Genomic DNA, 13,398 nt, shown 5'->3' with positions numbered 1-13,398 from the left:
TCCTCCCCAACATCGGTCGGTCTCCCCTTTCCTCCATGTTTCTGCGACCATTGCCTAGGATCCTTCTCTTACTGGAAAATCCTAATTCGTGATATTCTGTATACCTGTATCCACACCCCCAACCCATCCTTGTTCAGTCCATCATACACCTCGTGGCCGTCTCTATCTTCCTAAAATTCCATTTTCAATATTTTGTCCTCTGGTCTCATCTTTTCCAGGCCCCTCCACCCACATTTAATAATCTACACTGAAACAACATCTATTGGCTGAGTACCTGCCACAATCATCCTAGGGCCTAGGCAAATTGCTGTACATACACTATATTTAATCCTCCTACAACCCTCAGAGTTAAGTTTTGTTATTCCCATTTTTATCAGAGAGAACGCGGAGGCTTGACGTGGGTAAGCAACTCTTCCCACAATGACTAGAGCTGAATGAGAACACTCTTCAGTTTGCCTTCCAAACCCGTGCTTTGCCCTGATCACAAAGGTCTCTGGTTGCCTAACGGGTCTGTCCAAACTCTCCCAACCTGCAATTTTAACAGCCTCATGACTGGACCCACTGGATCCACCTGATCACTGCAAACCTTGTGTTCCAAAGGATGGTGATTAAGGTCGTGTACTCTGGAAGCAGCTTGTCTGGGTTCAGGCCTTGGTTCCATAGCTCACCGAGTGAGCTAGCCCTCCTTTACCTCTGTGTACCTCCACTTTCTCATAAATTCTACAGCACTGGTCTCAGACAAATGTGAGCTTAAATGAGACATTGCCTCTCTTTACATGATACCGTGTTTCTGCTGCCAAGAATGATCTTTCCTCTCCTTTTAACTTATAAAGTTAAAGTTAACTTATAAAGTTAACGAACCCTCAGCAATTAATTTCATTTTCATGATATTTTCTGTAGCTAAAGTTCCCTAGTTTCAACTACGGGGTCTCACAAATATATCTAGACTACGTCACATTATCTTGCTCTTGATTACATATGACCTTGTGTTGTTCTTTTGTTCTTTCTTCTACAGTGTTTTTTTCTCTTCCCAAAATGATTATAAATTTCAAAGGATGCAGACATTATTTCCTGTGTGCCGCACAAGAAGAACTTAATACTGTCCCGAGCGCAAAATGCTTTGCCCGAAGCTGAGAACCTCAGATTTACATTTCATAAATTATTACTTACTGACCATAATATCAGCCACATTTTATTCTTTCTTCTCTTTGCTGTGGTCAAATTCCTCCTCTAAGATTCTAATCATCTCCAGCCTCCATCCTGATACCCCACCCCCACCGCCTTAGTAATACGCTCACTCATTCATGACCAGGAAAAGGGACTGAAGGCCGGCCAGTGTGACTGAAACAGGGGCAGGTGAGAGGACACAGAGCAAGACTCAGCCTGAGAGGAAGACAGAGCCAGAAGAGGCAGGGCCCATCAGTTTCCCCCAGAAGAGGCAGGGCCCATCAGTTTCCCCGTCCTATTTTAAGACAGAGCATAGGGGCGGAAAGCACTCATTCTAGAGCTGGGCTCTGAATCCTGACTATGTGACTGTGGGCTGATCACTCCTCTTCTGAGCCTCAGTGTTCTTACCTATGAAAATAATTACGAAGTTAGTGTGGCTGCCTGATTCCCTAGGAAACAGATTCTCAGAAAGAAATTTATGTAAGGAGTTCTCTCAGGAAAAATATCAGAGGGGCAGGGAGGGAAGCCAGTTTGAGGAGGCAGATGAAGTGGACGGGTGATACGGTTGCAAAAGAGCCTCACCTGCTCCCACACAGAGCTCAGAAGCCAGAATGGCCCTGCAGACATCCCCTGAATTGAGGCAAGTCAACCGGACCTTTGCACCCCCGAAACTGACCAATCTCAGGAGGCAGGCTATCCCCGGGAGGGTAGGCAACCTTGAGCGGGGCAGCTCCTTTCTGCCAAGGGCAATTTCCAGGGAGGGATTTAGCTAGAAGCTGTCCGCAGACTACACCTCAGGAAATGAGAGAACAAATGCCTTGTCCTGTAGGAGACATCTGTTTGACACACCACAGCATCCACTACAGTTGGTATAAAGATTAAAGGAATTAATATCTGCAAATCACTTAGAGTGGTATCGGACACATTTTAGCCCAAGGTAAGCATTAGCTATTACATCAGTTTCATTGCCCAGAAGGTCTCTTTGCTTTACCTAAAGGTTCCCTGGCTAAAATTTTAAAAGAAAGGTGACAGGTTTTGTTTTTTTTTTTTTTTTTTTTATTTCAATACCCTAAGCAGCTAAGCTCTATAAATATTTATGTGTTTTTTTTTATTATTTATGGGTTTGCTTCTATCTATTACATAAGGCCGTGGCTTGTTGGACTTTCAAAATGTTTATTTCCATACTGTCTGTCACAGATTAAAGCAAATAGAGGAGGACAGTGTCTTCTTAACTAAACATGGTCATCCCTAAACACATACCGGAGCAACTGATGGTTATTTTAAGAGTAAATTAATACAGATAGCCTTGAAGAGAAAGATGAAATTTTTTTTTTTTTTTTTTTTTTTTAATTTTTTTTTCAACGTTTTTTATTTATTTTTGGACAGAGAGAGACAGAGCATGAACGGGGGAGGGGCAGAGAGAGAGGGAGACACAGAATCGGAAACAGGCTCCAGGCTCCGAGCCATCAGCCCAGAGCCTGACGCGGGGCTCGAACTCACGGACCGCGAGATCGTGACCTGGCTGAAGTCGGACGCTTAACCGACTGCGCCACCCAGGCGCCCCGAGAAAGATGAAATTTTTAAAACAATGCCAACTTAGGGGCAAACTTAAATATTAATGCCAGGGGGACTAGAACTTGGCAAATCTCTGAATGGATACCCTTCAGATACACTCTGAGATTTCCCCCTCTTCCTGAGGCACTGGTTTTTTTCCTCCGGAGCCCCAGATACCCAAAAACCAAAGTTGGGGGACCCTGGTGCTGTTATTGCAGGGAGACTGATATATATATATATATATACATATATATATATATACATATATATATATGTAGCTGCCAAAAATGAAACTTAGCAAAAATTGAAAGTATAGATCACCATATATACCAACTAGCCCTCAAAATAATGTAATGCTCTGAGGTGCTCTCGGGTGGCTCAGTCAGTTGGGCATCCTCCTCTTGATTGCGGCTCAGGTCATGATCTCATGGTTCGTGGGATTCGAGCCCCATGTCAGGCCCTGCACTGACAGCACAGAGCCTGCTTGGGATTCTTTCTTTCCCTCTCTCTCTACCCTTCCCCTACTCGTACACACACTCTCTCTCTCTCTCTCTCTCAAAATAAGTATTTTAAAAAATATAGTGTAATGCTCTGATTCACAATGTGTAAACTTATTTAATAGATTACTGAATAAATATATAGTTTTCTATCACCAGGAATTTCCTTCATCAATGTCTAACAACTGTACAACTATTATATATTTCATGGTAAAAAAAAAAAAAAAAAAAAGACATTCCAATACCCAATTCCTATGTTCTTCTTAATCCCCAACACCATGTGTTTTTTTTAACTGAAAGGCATCAGAGATATGGATTTCTCCTTAAGGTTAGGAAAAATATCTTATTTATCTATGTATTCCTACAGCGCCCTTTAGACAGTAGAAAGAGCAAAAGAAAAATCATCATTTTACCAATATGAGTCGCATACACTGAGCTAAGAGTTAGAAATATAATCCTGAACTAATATATAAATCAATTCTCTACTCACATGTAGATAACAATCTAGTAGAAGAAACAAACCATTAAAGAAATAGATCTCTTGCACTTTTGATAAATGCTATTAAGGAAAAATAAGGGTGTGATGAGTGATTATTTTAGGGGAAGCTGTTTCAGACTGGGTGGGCAAGAGGAAAGAGGGAGATACCAGAAAGGAAGTGGAGTTTGAGCTGAGATGGAAAGAATGAGCAGAAGTTAGTCAACAAGACATTGGGTGGAGGATTCCAGGCAGAGGGTACACGACATGTAAGGAAATGCAGGAAATCGTCAGTGTTACCATTGGCAGAGAGACAGGATGATACGCAATTTAGAATGCAATTCAGGGATAAATCTGACTGAAAGCTGAACATGCAAGTTTTTAAAAATGTGCTTACTTCAAAAACAATGATAAGAAAACACACTTTTGGTTTGACAGTGAAATATTTATCTCACCAAGGATCAATCATCATGGGTGAAGAAGACAGTGGCCATCCTCCGGGAGCTTACGGTTGGTTCAGCCAGAAGGGGAAGTCAACAGACAGTTACATGAAGAGGGACAAGTGCTGGGGATGGGGACTAGGACAGAGAGACAAGACAACCCGGAAGGGGCCATTAAATTCCAAGAGGGCCTCCTGACAGGAAAGAGCATATAATGGAACATGTGCTCTATGGTAACTGCTACAAAAGCAGGCTGAGCCAAAAGCTCAAGATCCCTCATGGGAGAGGATTAGATGGCCTACAAATGTAGGGGGGCCCTGAAAAGGGGCCCTGATCGAGGAGAAGAGCCTTGAAAGAGGACAGAATATGAGGGGACGTTTGAAGAGGAGGGCCATTTAAGCCTTCAAGGGTTTGGTTTTGTTTTGTTTTTTTCTTAAAGAAGCGAAGTAAATTGAATTCTATTTAAAATTAAATTGACACGTTAAATTCACTTTCGAATGTCCCCTCTCTGTAAAGAGAGCTTGCCTTCTATTCCTTTCTAATCTTATATTCTAATCAACTTGTTCCTGCTGCTAATAAATAAATAAATAAATAAATAAATAAATAAATAAAATAAAATAAAATAAAACAAAACCGACACATTAAAAGCAAACAATCCCATACTACTTTAACAGCAAATCCATGTAATTTGGTATCATTTCTCTTAATCATCCACAATTCGCTGCTCTTCTCAACTCAGTGATAGTGTGTTTTCTTTACGTTAACTCCATTGTTTATGTTTCCATCCAACTTCTCCTTACATTTAGCAGAATTCATCTGTCAAATCCCAAGAGAGCCGGTTTTACATGTGGACCTTATCATATGTACCCCACACATTTTTTAAGTAATACTAATAACTAATAATGGAAACCACACTATCTCAGCATTTCCTGAGTGCTGTGGCTTGGATAGTAGACTCTTTACAGTCTCTTGGCGTTTTCGATGGCATTCGTTTTGGGGTTTTGTTTGTTATCTCTTCAGCCAGGACCCTCAGTACTCCCTCTTCCTTAATCAGCTCAACTGTTGAATGGTAAAGGCCTCTTTTCCTTGGGGAACTAGAACATTGTAACATAATGTTTCCACCATTCCCAACAAAAGACTGTGTCACCTGACTCCACAGCCTGTTGGCCCTCAGTAGTTGAGTTTAAGTTCTGATGCCACATACTTGAGTAAGGGAGGAACCCCAAGTAAGAGAAGAACAAAAGGCTGGGAGGTAGGAAGCAGGAAACCAGAGGCAGGAAGCCAAAGATAAAGAACAAAAGAAAGAGGGAACAGTAGGAAGAGAATGTCAAGGGACCTGAATGCCTTCTCTTTCAGGTTAAGTTGCCAGAGTTTCTAAAGTCAGAACAATCTTTGCAGCTATTTCTTTAAAATTGTGGTCACATTTTATAATGATCAGGTATTCCCAGGCATCTAAATGTCTTGCATATGTTAGTAGATCAATTCAGTTCTAATCACAGCTCCAAATACATTTGTGACTCAATGAATATTACTCAGTGGGCTTGTACTAAAAGCAAATCTTTCTCCTGAAGCACCCCATATATTTTACGGTGATTAATCAACCTGCAAGGTAAGTAAAGGTACAGAAATTGCTGCTATCTGCACTTTGAATTCAAGGAAAGTGCTAGAGAAATGTTTTTTAATGTCTAAGGTCAAACATCCAATCAAGGGCAATGCCTAGACCAGCTGCCATACCTTGCCCTGTGGATTCAACCTGCTTTCCCTCCCTGGATCACGAGGGGTTGTTAATTTAAATAAAGCTATCCTTTAGCCATAAAACAAACAAAGGAGCGTTCTTTTGTGATGGGTACTTTTTTTTTTCCTTAAAAAAACATCCTTTGAAGAAGATATCTATTTACCCTGTACATAACAGAATGTAGTAAAACATAACATCTCTCTGACTTCCTTCTGCTAATAGTGAAATACCTAGTGGGCATTGCACAGAAGAAGAACCGTCAGCCTCCACTGGGGTATTACCTACTATTTATTTGAAAAATAATTTTTATTTGGATTCATGCTTCCCTTCATGCTTTCAACAGATCTCTATCCGAGAACTTAATTTGCAGAAATTACCACACATGCAACAGATTTCCACGCTGTGTTTGCCTCTGTTTGCCTCTGGTAAAGTAACTCAACTTTTTGTATTTCAAATGTGGTCTCCTGGTCTCTCTAAGATGTTCTTGGGGACCCTGAACAATACACGAGCTCCTGCTACTGCTCACAAAGGCACAGCGGTGGCTTTCAAATAGAGTCATTCCGTTAAACCCGAGCATAACAATTGGAAGTGGAGGACCCACTCTCCAGCTGGTGCTAAATCGCGCAAGGTATTATCAAATCCTTTCCCCAAGGCTGGCATCTTCCCTTCTATTCACTAAATCCCTCTGCAGCCTCCAAATACTCCAGGGTTCAATCCTTGCGTGGTGAGCATTGACAATCACCCTATCCCTTCTGGAGGGGGTGTGCACACACAGTGGAGGGGGCTCAAAGCTGTCAGCAACGTAGACAATCTCTATTAAGCCTTGCTTCCCTGCGACAATCAAGCCTGATAACATTTGCCCCCATCCCACAACACAACATGAGAGTACTTTACTTTACAGAATCATTGAACGTACGGGGCCAGACAGAATTCAGAAATCAAAACCCTGCGTTTTACAAACGAGAGAGGAGTTCCTAAGAGCTAAAGTGACTTGTCCACTGTTACATCAACAAATGACGCCCCAGGCAGGACTTGAACCCCGGGGGTCCTGGCTCCAGGCTGCCTCACACTGGATCATATTTCCTACGCTCTATGGTATGGGAGCACAGGAACCATGCCTCCTAGTTCATTGGTCACTACATATCTAGCTCTTAGCACAGTGCCTAACGCCTAGCATCGGTGGGAGGAGGGGGTGAAGAAATGTTGAATGGTTGGGTCCCAAATCTAACTCTTTTTTTTAAGTCTTAACTATTTTAGCTTATGTAGCTGTAAGAATGGCGTTATGGTGGAAAAAAGATAGATGAAAGGACCACCAGAAAACAGGGAGAATAGGATGTGGGGTTTACAGAGAAGGACAGGTTGCACGGAAATATTAGACGTTTATAACTGAAGGGCCACCTGGATGGCTCAGTCGGTTGAGCGTCCGACTTCGGCTCAGGTCATGATCTCTCGGTTTGTGAGTTAGAGCCCTGCATTGGGCTCTGTGCTGATGGCTCAGAGCCCGGAGCCTGCTTTGGATTCTGTGTCTCCCTCTCTCTCTGCCCCTCCCCCACTCACACTCTGTCTCTCTCTATCAAAAAATGAATAAACATTAAAAAAAAATTTTTTTTTTGAAGTTTATAACTGAAAAAAGAACATCAAGGTAGGATGTCTACCCCAGAGTGCATCTCTCTGAAGCCCAGGTCCCAAAGAAGTTGTGTAGTGTATGAAGGGTACCCAAGGGATCCAGGACAGAGCAGCTGATGTCCTCCTTTCCCAGCAAGAGAATAGCCAAAACTATAGAGCAGGTTTTTAATATTTATTTATTTTTGAGAGAGACAGAGACAGAATGCGAGTGGGTTAGGGGCAGAGACAGAGGGAGACTCAGAATCCAAAGCAGGCTCCAGGCCCTGAGCCGTCAGCACAGAGCCCGACACGGGCTCCAACTCACAGACCGTGAGATCATGACCTGAGCTGAAGTCGGACGCTCACCCGACTGAGCCACCCAGGCGCCCGGGGCAGGGATTCTTCTAAGAGCTCACTGCCAAGTGCTGACCCACACACCCCGCCCTCCCCATGACGTGTGCAGTGATGATCCTGAATCCAGTCTCCTCGGCCCCTTCCAGGGATGTCACCCAGAGTCCAACTTACAGCGGATTCCACTGCAGGGTGTGGAGGGGAGGGATGCACATAGCAGCTCACTTCATAAGGATCTAGAGTTCCTCCCCTGTGCTGCCTTGTTCTGGCTCTGGCATCACAACAGCCCCTGCCCCTTTCTCTACTTGTCACCATGATGTACTGGTAGACATCATGAGATTATTCACTTACACCCCATAATCTCTCACACAGTCAGTATGGTTTAGCCATTTAAATACTAACGTGGGGCGCCTGGTGGCTCAGTCAGTCAAGTGTCTGACTCTTGATTTTGACTCAGGTCACCAGGGTCATGGGATCAAGCCCCACATCAGGCTCTGCACTGAATGCGAAGCTTGCTTGAGATTCTCCCTCTCTCTCTTTCTCTCTCTCTCTCTCCCTCCCTCTCTCTCTCTCTGCCTCTTTCCCTCACTCATGCTCTCTCTATGTCTAAAATTGAAAAAATTTTTCAATGGTTACTTATTTAGTTTGGAGAGAGAGAGAGAGAGAGAAAGACCATGTACACAAGTGGGGAGGGGCAGAGAGAGAAAATTCCAAGCAGGCTACGAGCTGTCAGCACAGAGCCCCATGCGGGGCTCAAACTCATGAACTTTGAGATCACTACATGAGCCAATGTCGGATGCTTAACCAACTGAGCCACCCAGGCACCCCCCCCCCCCCGCTGCCAAAAAAATGTTTTTAATAAATAAAATACGAGTGTATCTCAAGTATTTGTTTTCTGGCTCAACACTCTCTGGACTTTCAACTGCATGACTTAAAGGCACTTCATAAGCAAAATTTTCAAATCTTAAGCGATTTGAAAAATGATTAATTTGTGGATTCCAAATTGCAAGTTTTTCTATTTGCTAAATTTGTCTATAACCCCCAAACCAATACACACAATGTACTCAAGGTCTATCACAGACACGTGCAGAATGGAGAAAAATTTGAGGTGTTGGACCCATACATTCCCAGTGAGGTAGAATGAGGCAGTGTTCACACCACCATGTGCTAAACAAGGACTCTTTATGCAGTCTATTTGGTGGCACCTTTTTCCCATTTTTGTGTGTTTTGTTGGGGATTTCACTCTTAAAACGAACACCCCAAGCATACTGTTGAAGTGTTACTTAGTGCTACTAAGCCTAAGACCGCGGTGTGCCTTACAGAGAAAACACAGGTATCTGTAAGCTTTCTTCGGCCATGAGCTACAGTGTTACTGTTAATGAATCAACAATATATACTGAATTAGCGTCTGTGATGGCTAATTTCATGAGTCAATTTGACTGCCCTCTGGGGTGCCCAGATTAAACATTAATTCTGGGCGTGTCCGTGAGGGCCTTCAGGATGAGATTAGCATTTGCTTTCTTAGACTCAGTAGAACCATTGCCTTCCCCAACAAAGGTGGGGGGGAGGGGGGGAGAGGTACCATCCAATCCCTTGAAGGCCTGAATGGAACAAAAAGCAGAAGGAGGAATTTGGCACTTTTCCCCCTGGCCTGACATTTGAGGTAGGTCTTCTGCTGGGCTGGAATTTACCCCGTAGGTTCCCCTGGTTCTTAGGCCTTCAGACTCATGCTAGAATTACACCACTAGCTTTTCTGAGTCTCCAGCTTGCAGATGGCCAATCGTGAGACAACCTCTATAATCAGGTGAGCCATAATAAATATCCTTTTATTTATCTCTGACTCTGTCTCTCTCGATATATATATAGCTTTGCATTTACACTTACACATATATTCCACTGCTAATATAGGGAGATTATATAAATATATCGATATTTTATTGGTTGGGTTTCTTTGGAGAACCCTAACTAATACAGTGGTTTTAAACAGAAACACACAAAAAAAGCAAGATTAGATGTTAACCCATTGATGAAAATGTGACCAGTGGCTTCCAGGAGCCTAACCCTGTATTTCCCCTAGAAGCAAGGGTTCCATATTCACTAATTCAGGGTTTGTAGCGACTTTATAGAACATAAGTGCCATAAACACAGAGAATTGACTGTACTTACCTCTTCAGTTCATCTTAAGTCTCCATCTTATCCCCAAGCTCAGTTAATGTCCCAGAAACCTGGGAGTTAGCCTAGGAATGGATGAGTCCATTCATACTCAGCCAGCCCTCAGCCTCAATAACCACACTCCGTCCTCCTCAGTCCCACTGCCTGGGGTCAGGTCCTCCCCATCTGGCTCCTAACTGCTCTTCCTACTTCTTCTTTTCTGCCCATGTGACTTGGCTGTGACTGACTCTCCCCTGCCTGAAGCCCCATCTTTGAGATCTAACCAGCCACACCTCAACTGAGGCTTCCGTGAAAGCAGACTGTTGGAGTCCTGACTTTGCATTAGTCACAGCTCCCCATAGGCAAGTTGTTTGCCTATGTTGATCTCCCCCCCATCCCCCAGGCTGCCTGTGCTTTCTCCTTTTTAAGTTAGCGAACACCTACTTGAGACACAACTCAAATAGCACGTCCTGCACGCAGTGTTGCCTGATCCAAACACGGGAGGAGACCGGCAGTGTCTTCCTTGGGACCACCTCGGCATCCGCCATGCACTTTTCTAACTACCGTGATCACATTCGGTGGTAATTGTTTGCATTTTCCTATTCCTTTGCCCTGCAGGCTGACCTCCAGGACAAGAGCTTTTTCTCCCTGCCTGACCTCACGAGAAGTTCCTGCTTAGAATATGGTATTCGATAAGCAGTGATGAAAAAGTGGCAGGGGGAAAGAATAAATGACATTATTCCCATGGTGTCACCCTGACTCACTCTCCTGTGTCTTATGTGAATCTCATCTTGGCCATGGCTCTCTAGCTGCTTAAAGTAGTAATAACTTGGTACCTGCCCACTCAGAGAAGGGGCAAGGTTTCTAAGCAAAACTGTAACCGCCAGGTGTTGACTATTTTAAAGCTTATGGCTGAAACCAGAAAATACCTGGCCTCCTGCCTAACCTTCGCTTTGGTCTGGAAATTCCCTGCTGCTTTTGTCCATTATCCACAATGATCCTTCCTTTAAGGTCTAAATCTTTTCTTCTCTAGAAAGCCTTCCCAGCTACCTTCTCATCTACCCGCAGCCTCTGTCTCCCTTCTTTTCTGTGCTGCTTGAGAGGTTCTTCGCATGTGCTAGCTAATACTTTTATTTATCCTTCTAGGTCTCCTGACCTGTCCCTTGAGCGATAACGGAAGGTTCCTAAAAACGGGTATCAGTGCATGCCTGGCACACAGCAGGTGAGAACCATGTTGGCTAAGTAAGTGAATCACAATAACCCTTCGTAGGGGTAAGAATAGCCTAAGAGTGGCACAACATGACAATTGAGAACCCATGCTCTGGGACACAACTGCTTGCGTTGGAATCCCGAAGCGATCACATTCTATCTGGGAAACCTTGAATTACTAAATCTCTTTGTGCCTCAGCTTCCCCATCGGTGAAATGAGATTAATGACAGTCTACACCTCATGAGTCTTTGTCGTGATGGAAAGAGAGAATGCATGTTAATCACCTACTTAGCAAGTTCCTTAGCACAACACCCGGCCCACGGTGAGTATTCAACGCATCGTGGGCGATTGTAAATCTATTTTGTAGAGATAAGAAAACTGGTGCTAAAGAAGAAATCATCCAAGATCACTCAGACATAAACTGCCAGGTGGGGTTAAAGTAGCAGAAAGTTAAGGGGGTTTCAAATGGTAAAAAGACAAAGCTGATTTTGAGAGGAGCAAGGATGTGCTGACTCAAAGAGCAGAGAGGCTCAGAGACAGTCCTGTTGGGTCGTACGTGTACAAACGGGAAAGTGCATGCGTAGAGGCCTCTGGAATGAAGTGGTTCTGAATGTGCAAAGCTTGGGACTGTGGGATACGCAATGCAAAAAAAAAAAAAAAAAAATGAGAGTGCAGTTCAGAACAGAGTCCAAGGGGATACTGGCTCAAATAAAGCGCATAGGGCTCAAGAGAGGATAGGAGGGCTGGGAAGGAGTTCAACAGTATCGCAAACAAGGGGTAGAGGAAAGGATAAGAGTGAGCTCCCCCCGAGATGGGCCGCCCCCCAAAAGCTGAACCTAGCAGGGGAGTCTGCGACAAAGAAGTGTCTGGAAGGAACTGTGAATGCTTTAACCACACCGTGACATTTAGCACTTGTACTCACCTAAGTCATCCTCCCCTGGGGAGAAGGTGTGTCGTGTGCCTGTGCCAACCCCCAGGCCAATTTCTCCATCAGGCACAGGATGCCAGGTGCCCAGGGTCCGCGATGCTTTTAGTCACCTATGAAAATGTTCTCAGTTTCTCTTAAAGTCAGAAGAGAAAAAAGGATGTAACAAGAATGAATACATAAAAATAAGTCCATCCTGGATGATATGCGTCTTTCTACCACTGCAGTCACAAAATAGGATCATCAGTATGGAGGGAGGGCCCCTGAACACAAAAGTCCTCGGCTAAAGTAGGTGAATCACTTACCAGATAAGTACTGCTCATCACGTCAGCTGGAATCCAGTGAGCAAGAAAAGTTAAGAAATAGGAGTCCAGAACACCAGGGCCCTATGTTTGGGAAAGAGATCTCTCTCTTCTGGGAAGACAAAGAAGTTCCCATATCCTACCCAAGCCCCATTCCCAACCCCACCTCCACCCCCACCCCAGCAACAATGGGAGTCCAAGAACCCCGGAAGTCGCACACGTTAATTACACCTGCAGGACCCTTTCACTCATTTCCATGCAACATCAGTGGTCACCCAAACAGGTCCCCATCCTCACTTCTATCATCTGGTCAAGCTCTTCCTCCTTTCGGTCCATACAGTCAACCCCCAGCCCGCCGATGGTGCCTCCACATGTTTAAGAATGACTGTATCAATTCCCCCTATGTTTTCAGCTCTTATTCATAAATTTTGAAAACTGGAAGTTTTCATCCACACTATATAACCCATTCATCGATTCTTGTGAAATATTAGGATCAATTAAGAACAGCTCACATCACTGAAACATTTTAAGCAAGTGAGAAAGAAAAGAGGACATTTCTTCCTCTTATTTCGCACCGAACACAGCCCATTGAGGTTTATAAATACACTTTATCAAATCCCTCTGTGAAAGTAGTCCTGAGTGTTCCCCCACCAACCCCGCACCATGAGAGAATGAATAAATGAATATCTAAGAGGGCCCACACAATACCCACAAGATAATCGGCATTCTGAAAGTGTCTGAAGATATCATGTATGATAGACACCCAAGAGTGACCCTGTGCATTTTACTCCTGAATTACTGGTTGGCAGAAATGGCTGAACAATACAAACAGACCTGTGGAGGACACAACAGATAAATTCAGAACACAGGGTCAGCATGATTAGTAGATGTCAGAAATGATACTTTTCTGTCCCCCGCCCCCTTCTGATTTATGCAGGACACAGTTTCTGATTTCCTTTGTTTTGCAATCCCCGTATATTGCAGCT

Source organism: Neofelis nebulosa, chromosome 6, assembly GCF_028018385.1.
Source record: "Neofelis nebulosa isolate mNeoNeb1 chromosome 6, mNeoNeb1.pri, whole genome shotgun sequence".
NCBI lineage: Eukaryota > Metazoa > Chordata > Mammalia > Carnivora > Felidae > Neofelis > Neofelis nebulosa.
This window is presented reverse-complemented; position numbering follows the sequence as displayed.